Raw genomic sequence first — 12,474 nt, 5'->3', positions numbered from 1 at the left:
CTGAGGGAGTGCTGCACTGTCGGAGGGTCAGTACTGAGGGAGCGCCGCACTGTCGGAGGATCAGTACTGAGGGAGCGCCACATTGTCGGAGGGTCAGTACTGAGGGAGTGCTGCACTGTCGGAGGGTCAGTACTGAGGGAGTGCTGCACTGTCGGAGGGTCAGTACTGAGGGAGTGCTGCACTGTCGGGGGGTCAGTACTGAGGGAGCGCTGCACTGTCGGGGGGTCAGTACTGAGGGAGCGCTAGAGAGACACGGAGAGAGACCGAGAGACAGAGAGAGCCAGGGACAGAGGGAGAGAGACAGAGAGATAAAGGGGTGACAAATTAGTGCAATTGTTACCTGTTAATAATCAATGACAAGTGTCAGATTGATCTGTGCTTAGTAACAAGAATCCTTTATATTGCAGTTACACCCAAGACTTATCCACAGAAGGAAGTTGCTCACCCACACTATCTCATCGCCGTCTATGTGCTGATCGCTGTGTTTTTATGTATGGGAGTTGTGACAATCATTCTCTTTTCAAGAAAACGGCAGAAGAGTTTTTACAGGGGTAAGTGTTAATCAAGGAGTTTAACCTGCTCCCTAGGAACAGGAGGAGGCCATTCAGCCCCTCAAGCCTGTTCCTCCATTGTGAAATCCTGGTTGATCTGTGACTCTCTAACTCCACATACCCGCCTTTGCCCCGTATCCCTTAATCCCTTTGGACAACAAAAATCTATCAATCTCTCAGATTTCAAATTAACAATTGATCTATTGCCATTTGGGGAAGAGAATTCCAAACTTCCCCCACCCTTTGTGTGTAGAAATGTTTCCTAATTTCACTCCTGAAAGGTCGGTCTCTCATTTTCAGAATCTGCCCCCAAATCCCAGACTCCACCCCAACCAGGGGAAATAGTTTCTCTCTATCGACCCCGCTCTGCTCCCCTTAATATCTTCAAAACTTTGATCAAATCCCCCTCTTAACCCTCTAAATTCCAGGGAATACAAGCCCGGTTTGTGTTTAATCTCTCCTCGTAATTTAACCCTCGGAGTCCTGGTCTCATTCTGGTAAATCGACACTGCGCTCCCTCCGAGGTCAGTACATCCTTCCTAAGGTGTGGGGCCCAGGACGTCTCACAGTGACTCCCAGGTGTGATCCAACCAGGGCCTTTGTATAGGCTGAAGTGTGACTCCTACCCCCTTTATATTCCAGTCCTGTAGATACGAGAGGTTTAAGATGCAGATCAGCCACGATCTATTCTATTGTAGTGGTGACGGAACAGTCTTGAGGGGCCGAGTGGCCTTCTCCCGTTCCTATCTCAATCCCTGACCTTGGGCGATCACTTCCGGGTCGAATGGAGGTGAGGGGGCGGGAGCTGAAAAAGCAGCCATTCCGCTCCCAGGGGGCAAGTTGGCTATTTCAATATTACCATGAGGCCTGGGAGATCTAACTCCCCTTCTGAGGGGGTGGGGGGAGGGAGGGCGGGTATAACTGTGTCCCGCTGGGCTCCCCAGGATTGGGGGAATAACCCATCACTTGATGGGAGGCGGCAAGTTGAGCTTTTACAGCGCTGCTTGTGGGTCAAGTGGACCAGAAGTTCTTCCTTGTAGCCCTTTTGCCTACCTCACCCTTCTTCCCTGGGATTGGACCAGGAATCATTGTCGCAGAACCACTTATGGCACAGGAGGAGGCCATTCGGCCCATCGGGTCCATGCTGGCTCTCTGTAGCGCAATCCAGTCAGTCCCATTCCCCCGCCCCCGCTCTATCCCAGTATCCCCGCGAGTTTATTTCTCTCAAGTCCCCGTCCAATTTCCTTTTGAAATCGTCCATCGTCTCCGCGTCCACCATCCTCGTAAGGCAGCGAGTTCCAGCTCATTACCACTCGCTGGGTAAAAAAGTTCCTCCTCACATCCCCCCCCACCCAAAACCTTCAACCTGTGTCCCCCCCCAGTCCTTGCACCATCGGCTAATGGCAACAGCTTCTCTTTGTCTACCTTATCTAAACCCTTCATCATCTTGTCCACCTCGATCAGATCCCCCCTCAATCTCCTTTGCTCCAAGGAGAACAACCCCAGCTTCTCCAACCCAACCCAACCCAATCCCTCATCCCTGGACCCATTCCGGTCAATCTCCTCCGCCCACCCTCTCAAGGACCCTCAAACCCTTGCGAGAGTGAGGTGACCAGAACGGAACACAATCCTCTAGTTGTGACCTGACCAGAACTGTGTAAAAGTTCAGCGTAACCCCTCTCCCCCCGCCCCGATTTTTGTGCTCAGTGTCTCGGTTTCTGAAGTCCCAGATCCCGTGTGTCTCGCTGACCACTCTCAGACCCCCCGGTCGATCGCCTTCAAATATCCAATACCCCTTCCTCACCCTCCAAACCCGCTGTTCAGCCTGGTTCCTGGGGCAGTGTCTTGGCAACAGACCTCTGGGTGTCCTGTCCGCAGCTCCAACCCCCCACCGCCTCCAACCCCAAACTCCCGGCCTCAGGAAACCTGCCAAAGCGTCGAGGGCGTCTGGGCCGCGCGAGGCGCAGGAGCAGCCTGGGAAAGGTGGCGCCGTTTCGAGAGTCTATAGGCCCAGCCGAACGGCCTCTCCCTCTCCCCGACACCTTTTCACATTCTCTCTCTCTCTCTCTCTCTCTTTCACAGGTGTGGCTACAGCAGACGGAGGAACAAACCAAACCGGGACTGACGACATTTCAACAGGTTATCTCTCTTTTACCGTATCCTTCCCTCTCTCATGCGTTTCTCCCCCACTCCTCCCTCCCTCTCTCTCACATACTCTCCTCATCACCATCTCTCTCTTTCACTGCCTTATCTATCACTCCTCCCTCCCTCTCTCTCTCTTTACATCTCTCCCCCTCCCTCCCACTCTCCCCTCATGTCCTTTTCCATCTCTCTCATTCTCTCTCTCTCTCTATTGCCCTGACTCTCCCGACCCTCTCCCGCCTGTGCCTCCTCCCTCTCTCCTTGTCTCCTGATCTCCTCTCTCTCCCCTCCTTTGTCTCTCTCACTCTCTCTCTCTCTGCTCAGCACTCCATCTCTTGCCCTCTTCCTCTCCCTGTGCCTCCCGCTCTCTGTCTTCCCATCTATCTTCCTCTGTCACTCTTACTTTCTAACTCTCTCTTGCTCTTTTGCTCCCCCTATCGTACTTGACTACTGCTCTCTCTTTCTCTCTCTCTCTCGCTCTCCCTCTCTCACTCTCCCTCCCTCACTCTCTCTCTCACTCTCTAAATCTCCCTGTCTCTTTTCTTCTCTCTCTTTCTCCCTTTCGCACTCGACTAGTGCTCTCTCCTAGTCTTATACTTTCTCTCTCTCGCTCTCCCACCCTCTCTTCTCTCTCCTCCATCTCATGCTCTCTCTCTCCTTCTCTCTCTCCCTTCCCTCCCTCTCCATCACTCCCTCTGTGTGAGTTTACAGTTGGACAGAGTGAGTGAGAGAATCCTGCCATTTATCAGTCTCTTTCCCTGAGGACTACGTGAATATTTCACTTTACAAAGTGCTGTGAAAGGCTCTGGAGTCCATCAGAGACCCTCTGCTCACTCTCCCAAAGACACTGACACCCCGTGGGCTACGGTTCAGTCCTGACTCCTGCCGATGGAAACTTGTTCAAGTGTGCATTGTCCACACGCAAATGTGGAGCCTGACTGGAGCTGGGATGTTTGACTAACTGGGGCATCGCAGCTGAGTCCCGTCACGTCCCAACTGGGTGCCGGGTCACCCAATGTTTCATCCTTGTCTTAAAATCCCCCTCCCACCTTCACTTCCTATCTCTGTAACCTCCTCCAGCTCCCGAACACTCCCTATCTCTGTAACCTCCTCCAGCTCCCAAACCCTCCCTATCTCTGTAACCTCCTCCAGCTCCCGAACACTCCCTATCTCTGTAACCTCCTCCAGCTCCCGAACACTCCCTATCTCTGTAACCTCCTCCAGCCCCTACAACCCTCCCTATCTCTGTAACAACCTCCGACCCCTACAACCCTCCCTATCTCTGTAACTACCTCCAGCCCCTACAACCCTCCCTATCTCTGTAACCTCCTCCAGCCCCTACAACCCTCCCTATCTCTGTAACCTCCTCCAGCTCCCGAACACGCCCTATCTCTGTAACCTCCTCCAGCTCCTGAACCCTCCCTATCTCTGTAACCTCCTCCAGCTCCCGAACCCTCCCTATCTCTGTCACCTCCTCCAGCTCCCGAACCCTCCCTATCTCTGTAACCTCCTCCAGCTCCCGAACCCTCCCTATCTCTGTCACCTCCCCCAGCCCCTACAACCCTCCCTATCTCTGTAACCTCCTCCAGCCCCTACAACCCTCCCTATCTCTGTAACCTCCTCCAGCTCCCGAACCCTCCCTATCTCTGTCACCTCCTCCAGCTCCCGAACCCTCCCTATCTCTGTAACCTCCTCCAGCTCCCGAACCCTCCCTATCTCTGTCACCTCCCCCAGCCCCTACAACCCTCCCTATCTCTGTAACCTCCTCCAGCTCCCGAACCCTCCCTATCTCTGTCACCTCCTCCAGCTCCCGAACCCTCCTTATCTCTGTAACCTCCTCCAGCTCCCGAACCATCCCTATCTCTGTCACCTCCCCCAGCCCCTACAACCCTCCCTATCTCTGTAACCTCCTCCAGCCCCTACAACCCTCCCTATCTCTGTAACCTCCTCCAGCCCCTACAACCCTCCCTATCTCTGTAACCTCCTCCAGCCCCTACAACCCTCCCTATCTCTGTAACCTCCTCCAGCTCCCGAACCCTCCCTATCTCTGTAACCTCCTCCAGTCCCTACAACCCTCCCTATCTCTGTCACCTCCTCCAGCTCCAGTCCCTACAACCCTCCCTATCTCTGTAACCTCCTCCAGTCCCTACAACCCTCCCTATCTCTGTAACATCCTCCAGTCCCTACAACCCTCCCTATCTATGTAACCTCCTCCAGCCCCTGCAACCCTCCCTATCTCTGTAACCTCCTCCAGCCCCTACAACCCTCCCTATCTCTGTAACCTCCTCCAGCTCCCGAACCCTCCCTATCTCTGTAACCTCCTCCAGTCCCTACAACCCTCCCTATCTCTGTAACCTCCTCCAGCTCCCGAACCCTCCCTATCTCTGTAATCTCCTCCAGTCCCTACAAACCTCCCTATCTCTGTAACCTCCTCCAGCTCCCGAATCCTCCCTATCTCTGTAACCTCCCCCAGACCAAACACCCCTCCCTCTCTCTGTAACCTCCTCCAGTCCCTACACCCCTCCCTATCTCTGTAACCTCCTGCAGCCCCAACAAACCTCCCTATCTCTGTAACCTCCTCCAGTCCCTACAACCCTCCCTATCTCTGTAACCTCCTCCAGCCCCTACAACCCTCCCTATCTCTGTAACCTCCTCCAGCCCCTACAACCCTCCCTATCTCTGTAACCTCCTCCAGCTCCTACAACCCTCCCTATCTCTGTAACCTCCTCCAGCCTCTACAACCCTCCCTATCTCTGTAACCTCCTCCAGTCCCTACAACCCTCCCGATCTCTGTAACCTCCTCCAGCCCCTACAACCCTCCCTATCTCTGTCACCTCCTCCAGTCCCTACAACCCTCCCTATCTCTGTAACCTCCTCCAGCCTCTACAACCCTCCCTATCTCTGTAACCTCCTCCAGTCCCTACAACCCTCCCTATCTCTGTAACCTCCTCCAGCCCCTACAACCCTCCCTATCTCTATAACCTCCTCCAGCCCCTACAACCCTCCCTATCTCTGTAACCTCCTCCAGCCCCGACAACCCTCCCTATCTCTGTAACCTCCTCCAGCCCCTACAACCCTCCGAGATCTCTGCGCTCCTCCAATTCCGGCCTCTTGCCCATCCCCCCATTCCCATCGCTCCACCATTGGCGGCCGTGCCTTCAGCTGCCCGGGGGGCCCTGAGCTCTGGAATTCTCTCTCTAAAACTCTCCGACCCTCCCTCTCTCCCTTTCTGTCTCTCTCTCTCTCTCCTCCTTTAAGACGCTCCTTAAAAACCGACCACTGTGACTGAGCATCTGGTCACCTGCCCTTAATGTGTCCTTTTGTGGCTCGGGGTCAAACTGCGTTAAAGGCCTGGGAGAGCCCCCGCCCCCGGGAAACAGAGGCACGAGCAACATGCCCACTGCCGCGGCGATGGTTAACGATCGAGTGGGGTGTGCTGGCCGAACTCAGGATGCGAGTGGGAGGATGCTTTGGGGGAGGGACTGAGGGACGGGTAAGCCCTGCAGATCTGCCGGGGGGCCACCAGGTGGTGGTGTGGGGCTATCCTGGGCAGCACAGGCTCCGTCCGGTGTTTAACTCAACCTCGATCTCTCCTCCACAGAGATGTGCAACCTCTAAAGACAGCGAGAGGGCCACCGACACGGGGAGGGGAGGCAGGAGGACAAGCCTGGCCTCCTCAGGAGGAGGAGGAGGAGGAGGAGGTGCCTCCCGGCAGCTCCGCCTGAAGGGGACCGAAATGCAGGAGCCTCAGACAGCGAGGCAGACCAAAAGATGGACGTTCCTCGCGGGTCAACGCTGAGAGGAGAGGGGGTCAGCAGGATCTCGGAGAGCCAGGGAAGAGAGAGTCTACATGTCTCCAGCGCCTTCCACCACCGTCCCAAAGCGCATCGCCACCGATGGACTGCGGCCATGTTCAATCGCGCTCACTGGTTGTGCACAGCAAGATCCCACAAACAGCCACCTGATAACGGCCCAGATCACCCGCTTTTCCTTTCTCGTGCTCTCGGCTGAGGGATAAATATCGGCCCCGGGACACCGGGGAGACCTCCAACCCCACCTCACCCACCCCACTGCTCTTCAGCTAAATAGCGGCCGTGGGATCGTTTACACCCACCCGAGAGGGCAGACGGGGGACGGTTTGACGTCTCATCAGGAAGACGGCACCTCCGACAGTGCAGAGCCCCCTCGGTACTGACCCTCCGACAGTGCGGCGCTCCCTCAGTACTGACCCTCCGACAGTGCAGCACTCCCTCAGTACTGACCCTCCGACAGTGCAGCACTCCCTCAGTACTGACCCTCTGACAGTGCAGCACTCCCTCAGCACTGACCCTCCGACAGGGCAGCACTCCCTCAGTACTGACCCTCTGACAGTGCAGCACTCCCTCAGCACTGACCCTCCGATAGTGCAGCACTCCCTCAGCACCGACCCTCCGACAGTGCAGCACTCCCTCAGTACTGTCACTGACACGACTGTGAATACTGTCGCTGTTGGTAAAGTCCCTGGATGTTGTGATCGGGTCTCTGGAGCGAGACCCAGACCCTTGACCTTCGAATTCAGAGGGATTACAGACAATGAGCCGGGACTGACAGGGTCTGCACATGATGAATATCTGGATTCACAGCATGGGGGCAAGCGAAACTTCAACTTGGAATTATTGAATCAGGGCCTTGAGACTGGTCTGAAGTTTGCTGCTGATATTTGCCGGTTAGCGATTAGCTTTAGTGCCGGGAGATGCAGAGTCACGTGGGGTGGTGGAGGAGAGGATTGGCAGCCAAGAAGCCAAAGGCACAAAACAAGCGAGGCCTGGACCAAATGCGAATGAAATGTACATTTGTAAATAGTTGGTATTTATATTGTAAATATGAAAAAGATTTTGCAAAAACAAGTTTATTCCTTTAACGGTGTTTCTTCCGCATTATTAACAGTTTCCAGTTCATGGAGCGAACCCACTCGGTCAGGGTTGGGTTTGAATTCTCACTGACACAATTACACCAACACCGGCAAAATGGCGGACATTTCCCAGGACCCCCCTGTAAATACTGACATACTCCCCAGGGACCCCCCTGTAAATACTGTCACACTCCCCAGGGACTTCCTGTAAATACTGACACACTCCCCAGAGACCACCTGTAAATACTGACACACTCCCAGGGGATTCCCCCTGTAAATACTGACACACTCCCCAGAGTCCCCCTGTAAATACTGACACACTCCCCCCGGGGGCCCCCTGTAAATACTGTCACACTCCCCAGGGACTTCCTGTAAATACTGACACACTCCCCAGAGACCACCTGTAAATACTGACACACTCCCAGGGGATTCCCCCTGTAAATACTGACACACTCCCCAGAGTCCCCCTGTAAATACTGACACACTCCCCAGAGTCCCCCTGTAAATACTGACACACTCCCCGGAGACCCCCCTGTAAATACTGACACACTCCCCGGGGACCCCCTGTAAATACTGACACACTCCCCGGGGACCCCCTGTAAATACTGACACACTCCCCGGGGACACCCTGTAAATACTGACACACTCCCCGGGGACCCCCTGTAAACACTGACACACTCCCTGGGGACACCCTGTAAATACTGACACACTCCCCAGAGACCCCCTGTAAATACTGACACACTCCCCAGAGACCCCCTGTAAATACTGACACACTCCCCAGAGACCCCCTGTAAATACTGACACACTCCCCGGGGACCCCCTGTAAACACTGACACACTCCCTGGGGACACCCTGTAAATACTGACACACTCCCCAGAGACCCCCTGTAAATACTGACACACTCCCCAGAGTCCCCCTGTAAATACTGACACACTCTCCGGGCATTCCCCCTGTAAATACTGACTCACTCCCCGGGGACCCCCTGTAAATACTGAGTCACTGCCCGGGAATTCCCCCTGTAAATACTGACAATCTCCCCGGGGATCCCCTTCTAAGAAATTTTTTATTTGATCATGTGATATGGGTTTCGCTGGCTGGGCCCAGCATTTATTTCCCATCCCTAATTTTCCCTTGAGAAGGTGGTGGTGAGCTGCCTTCTTGAGCCGCTCCAGTCCATGTGGTGTAGGTACACCCACCGCGCTGTTAGGGAGGGAGCTCCAGGATTTTGACCCAGCGACAGTGCAGGAACGGCCGATATATTTCCAAGTCAGGATGGTGAGCGACTTGGAGGGGAACTTCCAGGTGGTGGTGTTCCCCATGTGTCAGCTGCCCTTGTCCTTCTAGATGGTAGCGGTCGTGGGTTTGGAAGGTGCTGTCGAAGGAGCCTTGGTGAGTTGCTGCAGTGCATCTTGTAGATGGTGCACACACTGCTGCTACTGTGCGTCGGTGGTGGAGGGAGTGAATGTTTGTGGAAGGGGTGCCGATCGAGCGGGGCTGCTTTGTCCTGGACAGTGTCGAGCTTCTTGAGCGTTGTGGGAGCTGCACTCATCCAGGGCAAGTGGGGAGTATCCCATCACACTCCTGACTCCTGTTGCGTGTGGGGTGGTCCTGTAATGGAAGAGAATGCGTGCTTGCTTGGTTGCCAAGCAATTGCCAGTTAGCTTTCTCATGATTGCCTTGAACATTTGGACCGCCCTCCCGGCCAGTCTGTTTGAGGAAGGGTGCAGTTTTCACATGAGTGGTATCGTTGAGGCTGATAAACCGTTGAAACTCGGCGCCCGTAAACGCCGTGCCGTCCTCGGAAACCGTTACTCCTGGCCGTCCGTGAGTGGCAAAGCTGCGATGCAGTTTCGTCCATTGTAGCGGCCGACGTGGGTGACTTCACCTCCTACACGTCCAACCATTTTGAACGGGCATCGACAATGAGCAGAAACATTGTTCCCAGGAAAGGTCCAACCTCGTGTAACCGCGCCCAGGATCTACCTGGCCGCTCCAGGTAGATCGCTGCGCGCTGTGGTCTTCAGTCGGGAAATTCCTGGATGGGCAAACGGTGTAGTCCATCTAAAAGTGGCTCCTTCCCCTTTGGAGGAACTGTCACTCGCGCTCCCCGCAATAAGATGCCATCCTGGGCTGGTATGCTTCATCTCTTCTGTCGAAGTACGGGTTTCATTTCGTCAGCTACGAGATCCTGTGAGCGACCCTGTGGCACTTGTTCACGTACCTGAGACAGGACTGGGCCCCGACCTGTCCAGTCTCTGACCTGTCGAGCACACACCGGCCAGGACTCTAAGAAATTTAACGGCAAAACAAGTTCCTGTGGAACTGGGACGTGCTCATCATTTTCTTGTAAAGGCAAACCGACTAAGGGCGTCGGCGTTGGCGATTTGATTGCCAGGCCTATGTAGGAAAGTGTATCCGCACGCTGACAGAATTAAGGCCCTATTAGTATTTCTGCATCTCCTTTCTCTGTTGCCTTCTTCTTCCTAGCGCAGGCTTTAATCTTGGCCTACTTTCTGACCTCACTGCAGGCCTGGCTTCTCTCAGAGGCAAGCTCAACATTATCCGTCTGCTTCTTGGGAAATTCTGTGGCTTTTGCTTCCAAAGCCCCTTTGTCTTCACGCAGCTGATTCTTCAGCTCTTCCACCTCTGTTTCGTATTTGTTTGCTGCCTCCTGAAAGATTGAGACTTGTTGTGTCTTCTCTGCCAACTCGTCCTCCAGTTAGTTCAGAGAGGTGCTGAGTTCTTCCTGTTCCCCTTCATACTTTTCCAGAGGCACAGACTTTGACCTAAGGGAATCTCGTTGCGTGTGGAGGTCCTTCAGCGGGATTTTCTTTCCTCCCTGCGAATGTTGCTCACCTCGTCTCGAACTCTGTCACCAAGCAGGATCTCTGAGAGCTCCTTGTGCTGTTCCCCCGGGTTGCGGCTTAAGGCAACCTGCCTTTCTCCAGGTCGTTGAGTCCTTACGCACTCCTTTTTCAAAACAGGAACGCTTCTGGCTTCCTTTTGGAATCCCAGTGGCCAATCGAGGTTGATTTCCCTTAGGCAACTTTGACCTAGAAGGCTTGGTCCTCTGCCTCTCAATACCAACACTGGCAGATTTGCCGATTGGCTTCCGTAATGGACAGTTACTCCGCTTATGCCTCTCACTTGAATGCCTTCACCTGTATATGAGTTTAGCTTGGCATCTGTTCATCCCAAACCTAACTGATGTTCACCATTATTCAGATATCTAAAGGTACGTTCCTGAATTACTGTAGTGGAAGTTCCCGTGTCTGCTTCCATTCTAACAGGTCTGCCATTTACTGTCGCTGTGACAAATATTGGTTCTGTCTTTCCAATTTTCAGGTTAAGCTATGAGTAAATGTCTGAGTTTGTTGTTTCAGGCTCTTCTACATTGTAGATTTCATTGAGCTTCTTCTTTTGTTCACAAACCTGCTTGAATATTTCCTAGCGCTGCCTCATCGTCTGTCCATTCCTGTGACAATAGTAGCATTCGATTTCTTTAAACTGCCAATCGCGAAAAGACTGATTGTTTCCACCTCTATTGAAATTATTCTTCAATGTCGCTGCTAAGTTATTTTTCTTTATTCTTCTAGTGGGGGCTGTTTCCCGCTTCTTGGCAGAGTCTCGCGTTCTCGCGCCTCTTTCGGCTGAGGTTTCCCGCCCGATGTGGAGGACGGCGCCATTTTGCGCGCCCTGCATTGCTTGTGAATCTCTTACAGCGCTTCCCATTGCCGGCGCTCTCTCTAGCACCTTCTTGAGATCCAGATTCACTTTGGACAATAATCTTTCCTGAATAGCGTCCTCTTTCACCCCACACACTAAACGATCTCTGAGCATGTCGTTCAGACTCATACCGAACTCACAATGTTCCGTTAGCTGCTTCAAATTTGCCACGTAGCGCGCAATTGTCTCACCCGGGGCTCTATTTCATGAATTAAACCCGAACCTCTGCATCGTGACTGAGGACTTTGGTTGAAAATGACCCTTCACGAGGTCCAGCAATTCGTCGAAATTCTCCGAATCTGGGGCGCTGGGTGCCATCAAACTTCAGACCAAGCCATAGGTTTTGCTCCCACAAGTACCCAAGAGGATCGCTCGCCTCTTCTCTTCCCCTGTAATCTTGCTTGCTTTGAAAAAAGAACGTGAGGCGTTCTCTGTAATGAGACCAATCGTCTGTGGGAGGTTCAAAAGGATCAATTCTCCAAAATTGCGGCATTTTGAGAGGGGATAGCTTCTTCAAATCTGACGGAGATTGCAACTGACAGTCACTGTGTGAGGTACACTACCGATTTCTTTCTAACTTGATTTCTTCTGTTCAATCCTGTTTTATCCTCATTGCCAGTTTGTTGTAGGGTGGCTGAGTTGTGCTATTAATGATAGAGTTAATCTGCATACACTTCTTGAGTGGAAACATTAAGTTTATTTACAATTTACTCAGCAGCAGCTACATATCTGTTTTCAACGCCAATGCTATCTCGATACTGACTGCTGAGTTAGCCCTCACTACTCTTCTATTGGTTACTACAAATCATGTGATCTTCCGGAAGTATTATTCTTAAAGGTACATTGCACACTAAAAAAAACCAGAATTACTACAGTTAGATACAGAGAAAAGCTCCCACTGTCTCCATAAAACACTCCCAGGACAGGGACAGCACGGGGTTAGATACAGAGTAAAGCTCCCTCTACACTGTCCCCATCAAACACTCCCAGGGCAGGTACAGCACGGGGTTAGAGACAGAGAAAAGCTCCCTCTACACTGTCCCCATCAAACACTCCCAGGACAGGTACAGCACGGGGTTAGAGACAGAGTAAAGCTCCCTCTACACTGTCCCCATCAAACACTCCCAGGACAGGTACAGCACGGGGTTAGATACAGAGTAAAGC

Source organism: Cetorhinus maximus, unplaced genomic scaffold (assembly GCF_964194155.1).
Source record: "Cetorhinus maximus unplaced genomic scaffold, sCetMax3.hap1.1 HAP1_SCAFFOLD_530, whole genome shotgun sequence".
NCBI lineage: Eukaryota > Metazoa > Chordata > Chondrichthyes > Lamniformes > Cetorhinidae > Cetorhinus > Cetorhinus maximus.
This window is presented reverse-complemented; position numbering follows the sequence as displayed.